Here is a 21,379-nt window from a genome sequence, read left to right as displayed (position 1 = left end):
TTTATAAGCAACACTTCATCATTAACTTACAAAATTTCCTCATTTCATGCTGAATTTCAAACTATTTATTACAATATATCTGTTCATAACATATCCTTCCTTTCTGTGAAGAATGGTTCTCATAATACTTCAGCATCTGGACAACCATGGTCATCGTATTTTCCCTGCTGTAATATAAACAAACTTCAAAAGACATTGTTGATTTGTTTATTTTAAGTATGACGACTTACACCGTATTGTCAATACATTATCGTTTATAGTTTCTTGTGATTTCCGCGATATTTTTTTAACAATGCATTCGACAGCAGCAGCAGCCCTAAACAAGCTTCAGTATGTCGAAATCATAATTCAAAAAGCGTCTTCCTTCATGTGAAATCGACTAGCATAAATATTATTTCTTGGAAACGATTTAGGTTGTTTTTTGATTCATTATAAAGAACCATCCTTCATCACCGATGATGACCTTTCGATATGTTTCCTAAGTAAACTCGAACCCTTTTGAAACGGCTTACAAAAATAGATCGCATAAGCAACAATATCCTTCCACAACCGGTCACCGATTTTACAGCATATTGGAAAAGTTTTATAGAAACTGTGCCGTTGCGTATCACAGTTTGGTGACAACCCTTTGGCAACAATTTGGCACATTTCAAATTTAGTATTAAAATCTACCCGATGGTAAATTATTAATGCACATTCATGCGTCTTAGCTGTCCGGTTTAACCTCAAACTCGATCTCATCAGCTTCAAAGCCATCCAACCCGGTGCTCATTATTAATGGTAAGATGCTAGCATCGGTGCACCTTTGCTACCTAAAATTCCCCTGAAAACCTCATCATTTTGACATTCCCATAACGGGATGGTGTTCTCGCTTTTCCAGCTCGGAAGATTAGGTGCATTATTATATTTGAGAGCATATCGACTCCAACCCTGACCAAATCGAACGGGACGGGACGAGAGCATAAGAGCATAAACCCTTCGATTTCTACCAAACCCCCACCGAATGGCGATGCTCAACTTTTCTTCCCGGGAAAAAATGACCTACGGTTTCGCCTTTCATTATTTACACAACATCATCTATCATCTCTCATCGGACGGCCATCACACAGCCCGCACGGCCCACACAGCCCAACGAATGGTAAAGCAAACAGACAAACAGTCTCCCAACCAGTCCAAGGGTATAGCTGAGTTCGATCGTTTTAATCATCATTGATCTGCCGCCCGACTCGTCCACTCGTGCAAGCAAATGGCGGCGAAGGCAATGGTTGATGAAATAGCGCATCTACTCTCGTGCGCTCTTACCCCGTGGTGTGATTCGATTTGCTTCATTTCGAACCGCGTCGCTTCCAGGAGAGTCCTTGTAATGGAATCAACAGTGCGGAGGAAGTTTGCCTTTCTCACCCGGGCAACAACAATCAGTGGCCATTCCGTCGCCAGCTGCAGCTTCCCACCCATCACGCTCCGACGTACCGCGCTGAAGGTCGATTGCTCATATTTTGCCGTTATGCTTCTAACGATTTTCCTCTTTGTCGGTGGCCTTTTGCCCTTTCCCGCTGGAAGCACGGCTCGCGAACGGAAAGGCGTATCCGACAGTGTGGCGCCGATCGACCTGCTGTTTTGGCTGCCATCGTCCTTGCCATCTTCGACACGCGGAGAGCACCGAGCTTCCACCAGCAAGCCCGGTTTGTTATGCTCTCTATTGTGTAAGTGGCAGTGGACTTTCATTCATAAATTGCATCTCGGATCAAACGGCATACCATCATTATCAATTACTCTACGACATTGACACAATCCAACCTTTATGGCAATTGAGTATGGATTAGGCATTGGGGTTCGGCTTACAACGGTTCTGCTTTTGAGTAGATCGGTCTGCCACATCCTCTTGTTGATTCCATCAACATCCGCTAACCAGTCCATCAACGTGAAGAAACATCAGCGAATGAACTCGTGTTGAACCGAAGGGCGACGAACGATTCTGCGCAGGTGCGCCATCCGTGTGATTCACGAAGCATGAACTTTTGATGAACGTTTTCAGATTCTTCGAATTTTAAGCATGATTTTGTTTTATGATTTTTTTTTTGTCATTAGTTTTCTTATCGTGACTGTTTCATAATTTTATTTTTGTTTCATTCATAGCGTTTTTTTATAACTTTCTTCAAAAATAAAGTATGTAGAAGATAGTCTATCAGTTATTTATAGAATCACTCACGTAAAGTTGATTTGAATATGTAAAATTTTTCAAAATTTCTAAGCAATATTTTAGGCAGTAAAAATTTGCATCTTTTTCTAAGGATTCTTTATTATAAAAACAAAATAATCTCAAAGACTCAAGTGTGTCTGATCGATGGTAAAAAATCGTTAAATGAAAACAATAATAGGCAAAGAAAATGTTAAATTTACTTAAAACGGCATAATAACGTCAAAATTAATTGAAAGTAAATAAATAAATAATCAACGTTTTTCAAGTATAGAAAAAATCTGATAAAGAAACATAAAATTTAACAGGTGCATTACAAAACTGTTTAAATATCAATAAATTATTATAGAAAGAAACAAATAAGTGTGTTCACAGTCGAATAATACTAAATAAGCTAAATAAATATATTCCAAATCATAAAACGATACACTGAAAAAATGGACAACAGACCTAAAAGTATCTTATACAAACAAACTATACGAAAAACTATTGGTAACTGATTTTTCTGCAAATCAACAATTTGAAAAATAAATGAAGCAACAAAAAAAGCACAGGATGCAAGTCTTTTATTTTAATTTTATTACCATCGTTTAAATTAATCAATCGTTTCAATCTGGTCCAGCAGCGGTTTTTCACAAGTGTAAACCAATTGCTGAAAATTATTTAACAGTTTTATTACCATCCCGAACTCGTGTGTGGTCCTCAGTATGTTGTTTTTTTTTTATTCAACTACCATTTGACCTATTCCTAGTTCAAAACGCACTCACGTGATTATATCAAATTTCCGCTTGCAATTGAAATTTCTCCCATACGCACTTGGGGAGTTTTATGCTTTTTTTTTTGCTGGTGCCATTATTGATCCCGTTTCCCGTGAGTGGTTAACAAATAAATCGGTTCTATTGCTGCAGGCGAACCCGGTACAATCGTTTGATGCAGCTGCAAATGGTTTATCGAACAACGAATCTATCGGGGCGGTTTTATTATTATCTGTCCACTCGTTTTTTTTTTTGCTGCTCCATAAAACACGCACACACAGATCAACTTTGCACTATTATTAGGTTCAATATGCACTTTTGCACCGTTTAGTTACAGTTTTTTTTTGTGCCGTTTTGGTCAGCAAAACATGAGCAAAAAGGGAATTGAATTGCGGCGGCCATGAAATAGGAATTGATTTCCCGATGTACGATCAGTACGCCGTGTTTAATTTTTTGGTTTCCTATTTAATTCATGTTTTATATTGGATTTCACATTTGCTTTTTTTTAAATTTGCTCTGCTTTTGTGTCGAGTCCAGTTCATAGTGCCAGTAGTGAATCAAAGCCGGAACTCTGGAAGGAAGCGTTGTTATGAGCAGTACAAAACAACTAAACACCCTTGCCTTGGTGTGATGTATCTGTGTTGAAGTGCATTGTTCCGAGACGCGTTTGCGTTTCACATTATAATGCCTTTTGTCGGCGATCGCTCATAATCGTAAACACGTGCTCAACGCGATGGAGGCGCATGGTGGCGCGTAACGGTAACGGTTTAATAAAGTACGGCACAAATCACCAAGATTGCCATTGGAAGGTGGTGACACATTCATGGTGTGCCGGATATTGCACCGAATCAATTCCAATGTGAAATTGGGTCCCGGTTTTGTGTGCCGTGCAGCGAACGTACCGCCGGCTTTCTCATCAGTTCGAACCGGATGTGATGATTTCTAGCAGTATCAGGTCCCAGTGTTTTTCTTCACACACGCGTGTCATACCGAATGCGTATGAAATATGTACAATGTAGCACAAGAGCACACGACGACGTACCATCCTTTCCATCAGCTAGAAAATGTGTGTCCTATCTCTGTGAAACCGTGGGGGAAGATTTACTGTAGCAAGAGTTACTGTGTCCCAACACGGTGTCCTGACGTGCAGCTGATATGACAAATTTTCATCCCATCTATCGACCACATCACACGCACACACACACACACACAGACACATACACAGACACATTCACTTGTGCTTGTGGCCGGAAAGTGCTGTGAAAAGAAAGTCCTTGCGTGGCCTAGGACGAACCATACTTGACTTGCCGTAATGTTGGGTTAGGTTGGTTGTCTTTGCCGGTGCAATGAGCATTCATGGGGCAAAAACACTGACACTTTAGGATCACATGCTCTGTGTAGCATATTCTCGTCACTTTTTAATTCCAGGCCGTTGTACCACCGACTTCTCCGACCGAACTGTCGATTCACGTGTTGCTGCAATCAGTTCTGCATGTTTCTTTCCCCTCCTTTTTCACGGGAAGGGACAAACATCGAGGAGGACTGCCTCGTTTGTCATACGCCCTAACACAATTGGCACCATTGCGTAGAGCAGCTACTCGTGTGTCATGCCATGCCATGCCGGGGTTTTGGGTTTAGACGGCACGGAAACAGTCCTGCTGATGCTTTTTACTACTTGCAGCCTAGAACAACGCTCGTATCTTGAACCACTCTTGCAAACCATGCGGTATAATGTGCAAAAATGTCACGGCTTGGCGTAGGGCAAATTGTTGAATTTCTGGAGCATGTAAGCTAAAGGCTTTTTTATACGGATAGGAGCTTTCGCAAGCCATATTTGTATTTGGATGGATCAAACACACGCAGACACACATTTTAATTAAATTATAAATTCCACCACAAGCTATCTGTTCTCGGCATCACTTATCACATCATACGCCTATCAAAAAAGGGAACGCTCTTCTCAAAACTTTGCTTTCTCTATTGCATATTCATTCACTTCCCGTCCCATCCTTATGACTTATTTTATTGCATTTTAACAGATCATAACACGATTTGTCTGCAACCGTCAACAGCTAAGTCGTCCTGTGCAGCCGACTGCAAGTGCAACTCATTCCGTAGCAGCATTTCGAGTTACACTTTTCCGAACAAGGGTGCCAACATGTCCCCCGTGAGGAGCATTTCTTGCTCATGGAAATGGATCTACCAGCCTGCTAGCTGGGAAGAAAGGGTAAGGAAAGACGACACACTTACAATCAGACACAGTCTCATGCTCAATCCGGATGGTGCCGAGGGCTAAGATTCCCCTTTCTGCATACGGTTCAGCGGAGGAATGACTGCGACCGAGTTAAGTAAATTGCATTGCAACACATTCGAAAAGGTCATTCGAGTTCGAACCAACAGCAGACGATAAGCGCACGCATACGAATGAACGTCTATGTTCACAACACATATGAATAGCCTGCGGACCTTTTTGGCAACAATGAGCTTAAAACGAACGCCAAACTGATGTTGCGTCTCCTCTTCTGCTGGCCTCCCTGTATGTGTTCAGCGCCGGGTATAAGCTTGTCCCCTGGGAGGAAAACCCACTTCAATACAAGCTTTGGGTGGTACTGTGTGTACAACATACAGGGTATTAATACATGAAATATGTTCTCGCAAACCATCACGCTAGGACGAAAAGCGGACAAAAATCATGAAAAAAATCAAGTAGTATCAATTAATAGATTGTATCAAGTAAAATCAATTAATAGATTATTTAGCGACATTTTGCTTTTTAGCTTTCAGCAAGCTTTTTTGTTCTGCAATCATTACTTTAAGTTTAAGGAAAGCACACCATAGCCCAAATGAACTGTTATTGAACAAAATGATTATATTCAACATAGTTGCACTATGATACTTAATTAAGCCCTAGTATACCTTCGACGCATTTTAAATCTATTTTTATCGGAAGTCGGTTATCCAATGGTCAACTTCCAACCGAGTCAGTGTCAGATTTACTAGTGAAGCACTTTTAGCCTTTAGGCTATCGTGATTATTACTTCTTTATGCGCTTCTACCAAAGCGTATGAACTTTTGGTCCACGAGCCTGCTCCTGCAGCTACATCCGTATACACCAGCACGGTTTTATGTCGAGAAATTCGACAGCCACAAACAAATCTATCGACACTGGTTGCCAGAATTACTTGGACTAGCTGGGTTCTTGACGAACTGGATCAGCTACAACCTGAATGATCGATCCTATTCTGTGAAGATGAGTCCTTACTTGTCAAATACAATTTGTGCAACCTCCGGCGTCCCTCAGTGTAGCCTCCTCCGACCATTGCTGTTGTACATAAATGTTCCGTCTATGATGATTTAATGATGGCAATTACCTGTTATCAGTGAACGAAGCTTAAATATTCAGACTAATCCTTGAGATTTTGAGAATCCTTAATTACTGCTCTAATTGAGCGAGATTAACAGCTAGTACAAGCGTCATACGTTAAATCTTTGCGTCGTCAAATCTATAGCGATCGAATTCAGTCGATCACAATCACCAAAAGTCTTCATTTACACTTAGAACAGACAGCACCTTAAAAGACAATATTGTGTATTGAATCTGGGCAATTTCTAGATTTCTATACAACGATTTTCTTGACAAGATGCTTTAAAAATCTCGTTGTCTCAAGGTATTGCCAACTGCTTGGATAGGTCATCATTGTAATGCAACAGCTTTATCTTCCAATGCCTGTAGAATCACTATACACTATACTGCCACTTGTCGGGCGCTCAAGCGACTGGAGTCCGTACAAATGCAGGATATCGTGTTCCTGGGATCATCGTCTCAAGCACTAATCGACGACTCGATGGACAAATCGACTGTTGAGCACATATACATATTTTCTGTCAACTGGCAGGTCCCTGCTATTTCGGATATGTTCGAGGTCGGGATATCCTCTACAGATTTTATCAATCGTATCAAATGGCCTGCCTCTGTCCAGACCCCACCCGCTAGAGTATTCTAACTATTTTATGTTGTCGCATAAACAATAAATAATAAAAGCAACTGAACGAAATATTCAAGAGAAACATTCTACAATAAAATTTTAAACTATCATTTGCATGATCTTTGTTAATCCTGACACTTTCCCGCTGCAACTGATACTGAATTTGACAGAAGTTAAAAAAGCACACACACAAACGCAGAAACGTCCGTTTGTTCTGTTCTGCACAATCTCCACTGTGCCTCGGTCGGCCTATTTGTGGACGCTTTCTCGCTCTTTCTCACCATGAAGGAAAACTCTGAAGTCGGCGCATTGTTCCCCTACACAGTGTGGTTCCACAAAACAACCACAACGGCATTGGGACGAAGGTTTAAAAACTTTTCAAAACCACACCACACCGATGCCTCGGGAGCTCGGCACAACGGAACACCGGCCACCGCAAGACGTGATCGCTAAAGGTGTGTTTCTGTGTGTTTTCTGGATTTTGTAAAATACTTTCACCGGTGGTTCCAAGAATAGTTGGCCTGTTGCCAGATCTCGTCCCGATTGGGAAAAGGATAGCAAAATAGTCCTTGACCAACGTGGTTCACGTACGTTGGAGGATGTGCGTGTGTGTATGTAAAACATGACCCCCCCTAGCTTTGTCAGGGATTCGATTAAAGTATCAGATCGTGCTGAGTGCTACAATGTCCGGACAGAAGGTCGATAAGCATCACAATGGCTTACCAACTTATTTACCGTCTGTGTCTTCCCGAGCTTAAGCCTAGTATCTGGGAGGTATCTATCATTACTTAACGTAACATTACTGTAATTATTATCGACCCGATAGCAATCTGTATTGTCCTTTCCCTTCTTCAAGCTGCTTTGTCTTTCAGCTGACGACTTTAAATACGCAAGTAAGTAATGTAACAGTAATACTGTTTAGAGCACAGGAGTCCAAGTGCTTTCTGTGATCGGAAATGGATACATCGAAAAATATACACCATCCCGGTCGTCCGGTTTTGGAATCCATCATCAACGAATAAACAATTATCCCGCGTGCCACTGTGCCGGGAATGTAAAGTATCACTTTTCGTGTGCCCTCGAGCAGTTGTTCCGCTTTTTCGGGTCATGGGTTGGCTTTTCGAAAGGGCATTGGGGCAGTAGCCCTAGAAATAAAGCATGACCGACAACGAGCCAACAACCCACTCAATTAATTTGATTACAATCAATTTTCCGTTTTCCTCCTGTAGAATGGGCTCGATGGCATGAAGTTGGATGGATGTGATTGGGGGCACTGGGAGCAAATTTGTTCCCCATCTTTCTTTGTTGAGGAAGAATTATGTAGTCGTTCAATTGTTCCAATCGATTTTTTTTATTTTTATCTTCTTTTCAAGAGTTGTAAAATAAAAAAATAAAACATTTTAAAAGATTTACTCAAACTCCATCACGCAAGGAGGTGGCAAGCGGGTGGGGTACAATTTGATCTAACGAATTGAACTCTACATTGAATCGTTGATAAATTGGCGTATAGAACGCAAACGTCAACTTGGGGTATTTGAATTAACTTTTCCCTCTCCCAAAGCATTCCATTGGCAATCCCCGCTGGCCAAGAACTGGTCCAAGGATGAAGTGGTTGTTTGCTGTAAAATCTACAATAAGTAGAATAAATGGTTGGCAATTACAAAATCCTTCGTCCAGCGTACTTTTGCACGAAGACATAAGAAGTCTCCAGCAGCAAGCAAGTGGATATTGCACTAGACTAGACGTTCAGTTCGAAGACAGGGAGGATTTTTTGTAAGAAAGATAGTCCCACTGACAAACTTGTTGCCTGAGGGTGAATAAGCCTTTAGAAAGGATTTATAAAGGTATTAATTCTCTTATCAAAATATCTGTTTAAAATATTTATACCGAAAATTGCATACTTTTGGGCGTATATTTGCTATATGCTTTGCAGAAAACTTAAACCGAGTCTAAATGTACGTAATTTTTTACATTAAAACCTCGTTAGATGCTTCTTTTCTCCAGTACTTAAGAAGCTTCCCAGCCGGGTCCTGCATTAAAGGAAAAGGCAACGATTCGAGCGACTTTCGCTTGGCTTCCATACTGACTGACACTCGATCCACTCGATAAAGCGCTTGAAAAATGGAAACATTTTTTACCACGACCACCCTCTATAAAACCAGCTCCTGCAATAACGCGGAACAGCTCGCTGCATGGCGATCGAATCGAGGAGAACAAAAGCAGAAAGCAAAACGTCGGTGTTCGCAAAACGCACACTGTGCTGCAATGGAAGGCTTCGTCGGTGCCTCTTGAAACGGTGCCAGTTCGCGTGGAAAGATTTAGCACACTTGTTATCGCTTTTTGCGATGGCCAACGGGATTTGTGCTGGATTGTGCCTTTGGTCTCGATTCTGCTACCGCTTCCTTTCGATTGTTTTTTGACTTTCTCTTCTTGCTTATAGGTTCGGTTTTGTTGTTTGGCGCTAGAGTTCTGCAGTTGGTGAACCGCTGTCGCTTTTACGTCTTGTGTGCGGTGTTTGAAGCTGAATTATGAGTGACATCGATAGCTTCCCGGTCAATCCACCCAACTGCTTAAAAACTCATCAACGGAAGAGATTACATGAGCGCCCGTGCCGCGTGTGTATCCCGAAGTCCACATTCAAGTTTCCTTTTTTTTTTTTGGGCGGGAGGAACTAGATCTACGACTTTGCGCCTCCCCCAACAACGAATAATAGCTAAAGTTGTGGTCGGTTGGTTGTTCAAGTGGTGAAAAGTTTTGCCTTCTTTGACTCGCCGAATCAACTGCAGCAACTGAACTCGAGTGTTTCGAGTCATTACTCTTAGAGCCCCAAGGTTTGCGGCCGCAATTCGCGAACCAGCGAGTCGAATGTTAAAGGAAGGGACAAAACAGGGAACTACGTGAGGCTTACCAAGCCGGGACTTAGATCCTTCCCAAATGAGCACCCTTCTCCCACCCATTCGCGCTCATGAATATGAATGAAATCAGCCCCAGTTGCCGAAATCAGACAGCTTCGCAAGTAAGGTTGGTATTATATTATTCCCCGATCTGTCATTTTGTCAGTTTTCACTACTGAAAAGCCACAACTTCTGGTCTACAGTAGCAGCAGCAGCAGCCAGGGAGCAGGTAGTAGATAAGAGAAGGGATGATGTATCACCTCATAAGCAGCCCGTCACCGTCAACCCGAACTCCTTTCTGCAGTCCTTTCGGTGGAAACACTTCGACACGGATTACCCCAAGCAGAAGCTGATGAAGTCGAAAATGCTTCTCATTAACACACCCGCAAAAGAAACACCGGTTTCGGCACCCGGAATGTTTTCTTACTGGAGTGGAAATCTTACGGAGTTTTTCCCCCCCAACCGTTTTGCCCGAAAGTTTCAATCCTAAGCCGAACTTTTGAACTATGGGATGAATATAAATTAGAAAATTAATGCATTACTTCCCTAAGCAGTGACGCCTTTGGAACTCTCCAACCTGTTGTTATGCCATGTGTGCGTGTGAGTATGTGGTTTACCATAGGTGGTTCTTCGTGTGCATGTGTGGCTGCGTGTGTTTCAAAAAGCAAAACAATCACACATCGGCTTCCGCATGGCACAGGCCGCCATTCGTGCCATATGTGTTGGTTGCGTGCTGCGATTTGAGGTGTTTGTGGTTATGGCACATGCAAGGATTATGCGAATCGAAGGTCGATAATTATGCTTCGAGACATTTATTGCGGTTCAAATCGATAGAGCAAACGTACGAATATTAAAATCAAAACCGTTTGCACAGCAGTAGCGTGTTATGCAAAATGCATAACTTTAGGCGTTTTCAGGCTAAAATTGAAGTTTTTTTGTTGGAAATATTTTGTGTAATTGTTTCATACTTATTTAGCAAGTATTTCAGCTGCGAAATCAATTTTCCAACATCATCGAACCAAAAAATCGCCTTTTCAAGCAATCAAAACTGAAAGATGGATGAAATTTAAATATTCTCGCTGTGCTACTTCACGCGTGTTGGGAATGTGTTTTAATTCACTCTGAAGTGCACATGAGGCAAGATTATCCCGGTTCTAAGTGTGATACCACACATTCCATCCAACATGGTGCTAAAGATCGATCGCAAATCGCATGTATGTGTCACTCGACAACCCCAAGAACTTTATCCAAAGCTAACGGACTGTATGTGTGTGTGTGTGTTTGGGCGTCGCTCGGAAGCTTTTCCGCACGATAGTCACGAACGGTGAACCGTTTGGTCGCCCAATGGAGCATTGCCACATTCAATGCATTTCAATGAGCAAACCTAGGGCTTCCAGCCCGTTCTGCGCTGCTAGCGAAGGAAAGTCGAACAGCCACTGTGTCGCATCCAACCACCAGCGCCACCAATGTCGACCTTCATCAATATCACTCACATATTGCAACAATTCTCATGAATTGATCATCGCAAATCCCTGGTCGATGTGCGCTGTCTCTCTGGAGTGTGCTGGAATAGTGGTGAAAAGGGGACATCTTTTTTGCCTCTTCAATGTGCCCAGCAACGACAGCGCCGGCAGACATCCGGCCATGTCCGATAGCGTTGATGAATCCATTTGTCACATCATCACATCATCACCCGAATTTCGTGCTCAGCCACCACTGGCGCCCGAAAGTGTTCCTACACCTACGAGACAGAATTTGTAGGCTGCAGCCCCCTGCGTAAAGGAGCGAAATGTCATCCAAGTGGACAGTTTCCGATGCACACAGAGAAAAAGCTTCGAGCAATGCGAGTGCTACTGCACGCACCAAAAAAAAATCCACCACCTGCTTTCGAAAACTCGAGAACGTGTAAACGATAAAGTTAACATGAAGGACTAGAAAGACCACCAGAAAAAATCGAGCACACCAAAGTTGAAAGAAAAGTCAAACAATCCGCAAGCTCGTTTTCGCGAAATGCAATCATGAAGTGGACCTACTTTTTTTTTGTGCTGCCTTCTACTCGCTCTAATGCTTTCGGTACGAACATAACGCATTCCAAATATCGGTCACATAGTTTGATCAGCTTTCGTTTCCAAAAATTCGTCCCATGGAAAATGTCGGTGTCGGAGAGTTTTTGTGTTTTGCATATTCTAAACTCGCCCCCGGAAATGCACAATCGATATTTTGAACATTGCTGGTGATGACCATCAGTGTTTTGCTGTTGGTTTTACTACTGTCAGGAAAAGCAGAACCGGACACGAGCCTACGTCACTTCACACAAACTGGAGGCGAGGATTTAATGAGTTTATTCTTCAATTGAATGCAATTTTACAAAACCACCACAACAGCAATGCATCTAGCTTTTTCTGAAACGATATCTCAACGTCAAACTGCACTCACCTAGGCATTCCGGAAAATTGTTAGTGGAAGCATTCATAGAACGTCAATTTGCACAAAATAATGTTCGGGAAAAAAAAACCCAGCTCAAAAGCTTGATTTTTAATCAAAAGTGCTCATGTATTTGTCGAAATTTTGTAATCTATATCATTTAAAGCTCCAACAAAGCTGTTCTGAAAAGTAGAAATACTAAACGTGCTAGTTAAAATTAGTCATACTAAGCATATCAGTTTCCACAACACTCACAAGTCCACATATCATTATGAAAGGGGACGATATGAAGCACTGCTAAAGGAAGGTTTAAAAGCACTCCCGAAAGAAGCATAGATCCATGGGTTTTATGTTCTTCTATGGTTTTATTTACAACGCTCTTTAGATTGAACGAATTGCTGCCTGTTGGTGCTGATGCGGGTGCGACTGCCACAATTCCCACACATTTTAGTGTAAATGACGCTGTGCATTCCCCAAGGCACACCATACATGTGCAAAGAGAAATAAAAATGTAGTGTCCATTACCATACATCCATCGAGATGATCATTTCACAGTGGGCATTGAGCGAGATAAGAGTTCCCAGATCATTTAAGAGTTTTGATTCATTTAATGGGACTCTTGCTTTAGTATGATTTTACCATAGAAAATGTCAAATAATAATACTGATTTAGGTAAATTTGGTAGCACTTAGTATAACATTGTTTTTAAATTTCAAGTTCAAGAGGCTTAACGTTGCTCTATTCAAATTCTAACTACACAAACATTTCGATCAATTGATTCAAATGCTTCAGCGGTAATCAGAATGCTAATTTGACACATGTTTACTACTAAACTAAATTTGTCTTCTTGATGCATTTTGTAGTTCTGGGTGAAGTAATTTTGCTTGCTTTTACTCATATAGCCTTCTTCTTCTTGACTCAACGACCTTCTAAGATCATGTCAGCCATCGAGTCGCGTACTAAACTCTCCGACCACATAATTGGATTTTTACTCACTACGGAGGAACGGAGCGGATGGGATTTGAACCCCTGTTCTGCCGTTTGAAGACCGGCGCCGCTGTCGCTTACATCACCAGGCCGCCCCTCACTAAATCATATAGTCAACCTATTGAAAATTGCGTAAATGACTAGGCGTCTCCATTCACTGGGCGTTTACATCCACTAGGCGTCTCCATGAATATTTTGTTAGTTTAAAGGACAACCTTCCATCAAAAAATGAAGAGCGTTACTTGCAAGCATATCATTGACACAGCCATGCAAAAAAAAAATTTCAAGAAACATTTGATTTGTAGCTAAAAACGTTAATTTATTGTACACCTAAATGACTTACAACACTTAATCTTAAGCTACCCAAGAAATGGCTAAGATACTGTTGTGATAGTGATAGGTTGAATAAATAAACCAAGTAGAAGCATAAATTTTAGAAAATTAATAATCTTGTTCAAAAAATAAGTAAAAAACGTTGCCATTATTTGGCTGACATTCAGTGACACTTTCAATAAAATACAAGCAAAATACTTTTGATAAGCGCAATTTTCCGCCGTAGCCTCAAAACACGTTAATGAACGATAAAATATAGTTTGTCTTTGATTTTATTGTTTGAATAAACTAAGCAAGCCATGAAAAAAATTTAATTCTTACATGTCTTTCACGATTACCACTGTGCATTTTGAAAGGAATGCATGATAGCAACGAATAGAACGCATAAAAAGAAAGGAAAAAAGAGAGCAACAGAGCATCCAATGATCACAATTATCTACCCATCCCTTTTCAACGTGCTTTTCTTGTTTTCGGTATCGTATTTCCATTTCAATGACTTCATTAGTTCACACTAATTTACAGCTTGTCTTCATTTCATTGGTTCACACGCACACTCAGTTGGTACTAATGTTGCTCCCAATCCAATGTCTGTGTCCCCACAGACACACACTCCCCAACGTTCCCGCTCCCATTCTCACAACCAATAAAAGTGCATCACATCACACTACAAAATGTTGCTTCGCACTAATTTATCGATTGATTCGAACATGTCCCCGTTTTTTGGAGGTCGTTTTGTTTTGCTTTTTTCCCCCTTTTCAAAGTGCCACAGGAAAGAAATAGGTTTCACCGGGACTCAATGTTGCACACAACACAACTGACGCCCAGCCCTGGGTTGGACACAGAAATGAACATTCTGTGCGCCTGCAAACTTCCGATCAGATTAAAAGTTTTGCCACACGGAAAACTTTACCCTGTACCCGAAAAAACCCCCAAAAATGTTTCTATTTCTTGCGGTTGCTTCGGAGTTTGCCAGTGACCCCGGGAGCAGTTTGCTCTCTGTGTTTGTATGTGCTTGTTGTTTCTTTTCAACCGAAAGAGGGAAGTTTGTTGCCAGCGACAATTTGTCGCTCCTTTTCGTACTACTTTCATTCAACGGTTGTTCTCTTTCAGTGTCCTCAAAACGTACGTACTTTTTCTTTCTAACCTATAAAGGTCGCATGGATATTCACACAAAGCAGACATTCAATTCATCTGTAAAATGATAATAAATAACAGTGCCGTTGCAGTGATGCATCTTTCTCCACCGTACCAGACACGCAAAACGGAAAACCGATTGAATTGGACACAAAGTTTAGTACTTTCTTGCAACCAGTTGGAACAAATAACGGAAAACATTAAGCAGATGCGACAAAAGCGATTCGTAGCGGATGAGGAAAAACTTATTTTTCACCCCTACCCGCTAGCTATCTGTGCCGTGGCTAAATGTCCATTTACACTTGCTTCTTCTTCTGGGGCTGAAACTGAACAGCAAAGCAAAGATGGTAGGAAAAACTTTCCATTCCGTATCCATCCAGTGCATCCAGTGGATAGTGATAAGTTTTTGGGATTTAGATCGACTCATTTAGCTGATAACACTTTCAAAAAAAAAAAACTTACAGCTTACATTTATCTGTGTCCATAACTTTCATTCATTAAAACTTTTGCATTATTTACTTCGGTCCTGCGTTGACAGGATCTTTACTGTAGAAGACTAACAAGCGCCGTAACAAGATAGTTGTTGAAGAAATAGTAAATTCCATACAGTCACAGGGTGCTTTCAGTGGATTGATTACTATGTCGCCTGAATGTACAGTTACAGACAAAAGGATAAGAGCATCCTTATAGTCGATTTTTGTAACGAATGCTCTTCATACTAATTCAAGGTACTACCATGTTCCAATCAGCAAAACCTTAAGTTTTGAACTCAATTTTATTTGTATTATTTATTATATAAACTAAACAAATATTGTTTTAAATTAAAGAGAAAGTTTAAAAAAATTTATGACATAAGAAACAAACAAAGAAATGGAAATAATGAAGTGATTTGTGCAATCTAACAAATTCATCGTTTTTATATGATCTACAACTCATTTTGAGAAAACAAAAATTAAATCAAACAGTTGAACACCGCTTCATATCGTTCATTTATGCCTGGAAGGCTGGACTAATGGATTAAATATTTTACGGCAAAAATGAATCCCAGCGCTTACGCTGAGTTATAAATTGAAAATAAAGCAACTGATTGCAAACTTTTTGGTGGCTAGCATGAATTGTTTGTAAAATTTTTATTTAAAAAACATATAGTTGGCAACACATTCACAAAAACAAGCATCACGGTGGTTCGTTTTACCATAAAATTTGCTCAACGAAAAACGTTTCATCTTCAAAAGCACATTTGCATCAAGCAAAGAGCAGAATAGTCGAAGCTAAAAGTGGAATGATCGGTGGGTGAATTTTAATCATTCTGATGCAAGGAAAACGATAATTAGTCACAGATACATATGAAAACTCGATGAAGTATTGATTAAGGCTGTTTTTAATATTGTTGTAAAATTATTATAATTTTACTTTTTTTTTAATTTTGAACCAAAACATGTTTTAATATATTAATTTCGACTTCTTCGTTGCTTAATGAATAATGTTTGAGCTGGCAATCTAATGGCTTGCTAGATTTGCTGCCATCAAGTTGTTCTAAAGTCAGTCCTCACAACAGGGTCAGTCACAATGAATCAGCCATCAAATCTTATTGGAAGGTTCATATCACCTTAAAACTTCCCTTGTTAGAATAAAATACGCAACTAGACCAATACTTTTGGGACTCACTGTACAACATGTGCCTAAAGTTATACAATACATTTTAAAATTCCCAGCATAAACCACTTCAAGCATATTATTTACTGACACGACGTCATCACCTTTTTCCTCGAAGAGTAATTCTTGCCCATGAAACATCGTCAAGCCGTGCAAGTACACTCAAACGATCCATAAAGCAGCCTTGAATGCCCTTTTTCAACCACCTGTTCCTAACCAACCGTGCACAGATTGAGCCGTCGTCAATGCACCTAACATATCCACCTGCGCTGCAACAGGGTCGCCACGATCGGAACGCTTTGCTTGCTCACCGGTGTGATTTTCCCCATTGGGAAAATCAAACACAAGGCAACCACCATCTGTTACCATGGCAACCAACACTCACTCACACGGATAGCATCTTGAGCTTTCTTGAAACGGGTTGACGTTTGTAGTAGGTGTTTTTTTTTTCTCTCTTTGCTTTCGTTCCATCACTGGTAGCGTCGCATTGACTTCTCCCGCACTACGTTTTCGTTTTCGACTGCGGACGTAAATGGAGGGAAGATTTGTGTAAAATTGATTTTTAAAATATTGATCATTCATTCGCGCAATATCGGAGGGCACACCATTTTCGTAACGGACGGGTAACGGGCGGGCACGTTGTGCAAAATCTTTCTTTTCACACTCACCAGGAAATGCACCCCTTTTTTTTGCCCCTTCTCAAGCAGTGCCTTCGATGTGCCTTCGCCGAGACACATATCAAGAATTTTTATTCCCTTTTCGATACCATTTTCCAGCACCGTGCGCATCCGTGCCATGCTCCGTCGTCACTGGAATTTACTCACTTTTCCTGATCAAATTTTCCGTGTATCTAAATTTGATTTGTGTCGCTCAATTTATTATCCAATTTTCAGGAAAATGGTTTTCCTTTTGCACGCTAGTTCTAGCGACGCTCGGCACTTTCCACCCCGTGAGCGTTGGTGCATTGACGCACGAACCTGCCCTACATCGGGTCCTTCGAGTGCTGCCGAACTGGATAGACTTTTGGTACCAATGGAGCAAAAGTGCACAAATATGTTCAGCATCATGCTTGCCATGCTAGGATGCTGAACGTGCATGAAAAATAAAACACAAATGTACCGTAGGACTGTAGCAAAAGCCATCGGGTTTTTGCTGCGTTTGACCTCAAAACCCGAATCGGTTTAGTTAATGCTATCGCAGCCTCATGATTGGGGAGAACCTGTGAGTGTACAACATAAATTTGATCACTGCGTCTACTCTATACACCCCAAAGGGGGAGGATGTCTTTAAGCATCGCCCAGCACAGAAGAATCGCAAAAATACACAACCATCAATTGTAACTGTGAATGATGTGCTGAAAACGAACCAAACACGCACAATGGAGACGAAAGATCGCTTGCTTGCTACCAAAAGGAAATGGTTCCAACCAAGGCGCACAAACACATTCCCGTAGGATTCCACTCGCCATTCGTCGGTGGCGGTTTCATTTGCGTTACGTGACTTTCGTTATCTTTTGTTTCAGCAAAACTGCACAACACGTGTGGCATCATCGCATCCGTGTAAGCGAAAACTTCTAGCTCCAAGGGTGGTCGACCATGAACACGAACTCTCACATCCAGCTCATCGGCACACAAATAAAAAAAAGAAGCCTTTTCAATGGTATGAGGAAACTTGAAAACAATACTCCACACTACCGCCGAGCTAACGTAAGCGATGCTTAATAATTTACAGTTATCTCAATGAAAACTACACACACACACACACACACTCGCCCCCGCCGAGAGCCGAACGGGGATAGTTCTTTTCAATGGGCGCTCCCCGGTAATCTTTCTGATGCTGCTAGTCGCAGTCCGCGCGTTCTATTTTCACGCAACCCTCAACACCGCACCGCTTTTGCATACATCCTGACGAACAACGGGACAGCTGTGAGCTGATGAGCAGAGCTGCAGCAAAAAGCAAACGGAAGCGACGAGCAACCGGAGGAACTCCAGGCTCCAAAACAGTGTTGTATCTGTGGAGACGATGATAAGTGAACGTTCGTTCCGACGCCAGTTAAAAGCGTCTGTGTGTGTGTGTGTGTGTATCTCCCGACACACAGTTGTCCCAGTGATGTGAAAGGATTGTGCCTTCCAGGAAACAGTATTTCGAACAGAGGAGAAGAACTAGAAAACCGCGCCATACACTACCCGAAGTTTCTTGTTCAACTGTACTACTGCGAGAACAATACGCTTTCCGGGTGTTTCTTTGGGGAACCCTGTGCGGGGGAGGGCAGGTCTTTCGGAACGTTCCAAAGCACACACTAATTGCTCTCCTATCTCGAACGTGTATGTTGTCCTCTGTCCGCTATTCTCGACCACTCTTGACATTTCCTGGACGCACTGCTTCCCTTCATCAGTTCGACAGCTGCCATCGGTTGCGAGACGAGTTCTTCAATGCGTTGTGAAAGTTTCTTGTGATACATTTTGAGTTTAGTGCACTACTTTCGTGCCGCGGAAAGCCCAGGTGACATGGGCGATTCTGAAGAAATAGATAAATTGCATATCTTTAGGCGCTTCCACCGATGTACCCCTTAAGGTATGCAATTTCAATGACGAATCACTTTCCATTGAACTTCTTTTCTAATGGCAAAAAAGCTCAAATTTTCGTCACCTCGGAATGTCCTGCAAAAGAACCATTTTGCGTTTCGCTCTTCAACCGCCTTATTTGTCCCAAAAACGCTTACCTCCCCCCAAGCATAATTTCCCAAGAAGTAGGAAACATTCACTAGCACCACATTAACGCTCGCCGATTCGCGCTAATTTGAGGACTGTTTGCATACACTCCTCACCTTTAATGGCATCAAGAAAACACACAAGATAACCAGAACCGCCCGGTCCTAATGGATAAAAAAGATTCATTAAAACACCGCACTTCAATTCCTTGTCCAGTGTGTTTTGTGCTGTGGTTGTTACAGTTAAGGTGGTAGAAGATAAATACAGTGGAAGCGACCAAAAGAAAGAGAAAAACAAGAGTGTTTGCGTACAGCAAGACAACCGAAACAACAGCAATAAAAAAAAAAGCTTTGGAAGCCAACAATGATCTCGACCTACCTTCGGCATGTTGTAGGGGCAGAAAGCTGTCTTTTCTGCCTGACGCAAACACTTACACGTGCGCGCACACACACACACACTCACTCACACGCAAGCATAAAACAAACACAGCAGTTGTAGGAATTATTATAACTTTGTGCACGATTAACGTCCATCATGGTTATCACGTGCCTTTCCACTTGTGGAAGTGTAAAAAAAAATGGGGACAATGTTTTCCCTAGTAGAACACTGTGCTGTGGCGTTTTGTACGCTGTGACATCTACACGTTTTTTTTTTCTTCATAATTTCTGCAGCAAAAGAAAAAAAAGCGAACTTGCCTTGTACAACATGGAAGATGATAAAAGCTACTACAATTCAACCAACAGCAAAAAAAAAGACACCTGTCAGTAAGTTACACACCCACTCCGCTTTTTGCTCTTCCCCATCGGCCCCAAGAGACAGTATGGGCAGATCGTCTTGATGGCGCCACATCACCAAGCATTGAATGCGTGTGGAGTGTGTGTGTGTGTGGGAAAGAAATATCGAACACGCTGAAACTGACAGCACCATAAAGTTAGGCTCGCTTGAAGTTGTTCATTTGCCCGATCGTTTGGTAGGGAAAACTTTCGCGCCTCCAACTTATCGGTGGACAACTTTTCAATCACTGCACCGAGACGAACTGGAAAGCCAAGAAGCACAGCACAGAAATGCATAAGATGAAGCGGCTTGAATTGCCAACCATCAAAGGCTTCGGACACATTGCGACCAGCGAATGCAATCCTGCACTGGGTTGTAATTAAAATGATAGAAATTCAATCTTTACCACTTGTGCATTATTCTCCCCATCTGTCCACGAAGCTTTCTGCAGCTAAAAACGGAAGCCGGATTTTGTCTTGCTTTTCGAAAATGGTTGCAATTGCAAAACCACTCTCAAATGATCGGGACTTCACATCAGCCGAATGGAAGCCATGGAAGCTGATAGATGGAACAAAAATACACTTTGATGTGTTTGCACTTGAACGAGCTTGCTCGGGTGTTATTATTCTAATCTCGTGTCTTGTACGCCCTCGAGAAAAAAAGCATAGCTCCCTTCACATATGACACACGGCCACCTGGATCGATGTGACAAGCGGTGCGTGTATAGGGCATTCGTAGATGATGGTTATGTAATTTCATGGAGCACACACAAACGACCGCTTGCCGTGCACGATTTGAGCCACTTCTGGTGTCGATGCAGAATCCGTTTTTTTTAAATCGCAAACAGATGACCATTTCCAAATTCACCGATTCACTCATCCCGGTGGGTGATGAACAGCGCACGCGTTCATCCTTTCCAGAATCGGGTTTGTGGTAGTTCATTTCGCCGCCCCGAACCGTTCGGGTGAACCGATTGCAGTTCACGCGTTGTTGTTGTTCATCCTACAAACCTTCGCATCGGGAATGGGTTTTTAGCGGATGGTGGCCCTTTCACTGCTGCGACCGTATTCAATCTCGTGCGGAGTGTCGTCTCGGTGCAAGCTGGTGCAAAAGGAAGGAAGATAAAAAAAAAGAAACACACACGCAACGAAACCCAAAACACGGAAGCGCAGGTCCCCCACAGCATCGTTGCACGCGATCGTTGAGGAGTCGATTTTCTAATCAAAAGTGTCACGGTTTGTGATAAAAGGGCAAAGGGATAGGGTCAACAGGTTAGGTGGTGGAAAGAGCAGTGTTGGGTGTGCGGGATTGTGCGTGCTTGTGTGTGTGTACATTGATTGATCGAATAAAATTAAACCGATTCCGAGTGTGAAGCGTGAAGCGGGTGTAGGAGTGATCATCGGATCGTTCTAAAGTGATGCCAAGCTCCTAAGAGTAAAATTGAAGATTGATGGTGAGCAAAATTACCCACTCCTAAGTGGTTTCCAGGCGTTTTCGGACTGCGACCGGCTCGAAACGATAATTCAAT

General features: G+C 41.9%; 1 protein-coding gene across 1 annotated transcript in view; it reads left to right on the top strand.

The window, feature by feature from the left end:
* LOC126563786 (uncharacterized) overlaps positions 1 to 21,379 on the top strand; it is a 123,054-nt gene that overhangs the window by 59,320 nt on the left and 42,355 nt on the right. The gene's annotated exons all lie outside the window — the stretch shown is intronic.

Source organism: Anopheles maculipalpis, chromosome 3RL, assembly GCF_943734695.1.
Source record: "Anopheles maculipalpis chromosome 3RL, idAnoMacuDA_375_x, whole genome shotgun sequence".
Taxonomy (NCBI): domain Eukaryota; kingdom Metazoa; phylum Arthropoda; class Insecta; order Diptera; family Culicidae; genus Anopheles; species Anopheles maculipalpis.
This window is presented reverse-complemented; position numbering and strand designations above follow the sequence as displayed.